We start from the raw sequence: 1149 nt of genomic DNA, 5'->3' as shown, positions 1-1149 counted from the left end.
CCCTGTGCCCCCGACCCTCCCCGATGCTCCCCAGCATCCCCGATGCTCCCCAGCATCCCTCTGATCCCCAGCACCCCTGATGCTCCCCAGAATCCCTGTGTTCCCAGCATCCCCGATGCTCCCCAGCATCCCCATGATCCCCAGCATCCCTGTGCTCCCCAGCATCCCTGTGATCCCCAGTATCCCGACCTGCCTCCGTGCTGGGCTGTCACCACAGATTCATGTGGTGACTTTGCACAGCTGAGTTGGTATGTGGCTGCCCAGGAGAGCACGGGCTTAATGCTTTCTGTGCTTAAATTTGGCCAGCAGTGTGAAAAAGGAGACACAAAGTGAGCCTGTCTCATCCCAGCCTCCCCTCGCTTGTCCGCCTCCCGAGCAGGCAGAATTGATGTCTGCCTCATGCAGCAGTGAGTTTGTTCCAGTGCAGGTGTCCCCAGGCAGATGCTTCCACCACAGGAATGTCAGCTTGGCCTCAGGAAGTGTCTTTTGTGTGTATTCAAGCAGCCACGGAGAGAGCTTCAGCCTTCCTCACTCTTGTTCCAGTGAAGCTGTCACGGGCTCAAATGGGATTTAGGGCCAGTGCTGGTGGCCTCAGAGGTTCCCCAGGCTGCAGCAAGAGGATTCACCAGAGGGTTCAGGAACTTGCACAGTTTCCCTCTGTGCTTCCCCTTCTCTGCTCACATTCCTGGCCTGGTGCTGTGGTTTCTCCCTGCTCCTGTGGGGAGCAGGAGCTGGGCCAGCACCATGACTGTGGATCAAGGCAGGGGTGTTTTTAGGGGGAAAAAATGAGGGGGAAATCCCGGCTGCTCCCAGTGGAATTCCCAAGGGTGTGACCACCCCAGTTTGCCTGGGGAGCAGGAAGGGGATGGGACAGCTCAGCTTTTGTCAGGCTTTGCTCACTGCTGACTGGTTTGTGGGTGAGCAGCAGAGCTTCCAGGGAATTGTGTACAGGCAGGAGCTACCCAGGCATTCGCTGGGAGCCTGTGAGCAGTGTCTGCCACAATCCAGCAGTGCAAGCCAGTGGGAGCATCTGAGCAGTGTGCCAGGGGTTGTTTTAATTATTATTATTGTTATTATTATTATTTAGGGGTGTCTTTTCACCAGTTCCTCCCAGAGCATGTGTGCAGACAGACAGCAAACCAGCACATG

Source organism: Corvus brachyrhynchos, unplaced genomic scaffold (assembly GCF_000691975.1).
Source record: "Corvus brachyrhynchos isolate BGI_N302 unplaced genomic scaffold, ASM69197v1 scaffold46, whole genome shotgun sequence".
In the NCBI taxonomy this organism is placed as follows: Eukaryota; Metazoa; Chordata; class Aves; order Passeriformes; family Corvidae; genus Corvus; species Corvus brachyrhynchos.
Note: the sequence above shows the minus strand (reverse complement) of the source record.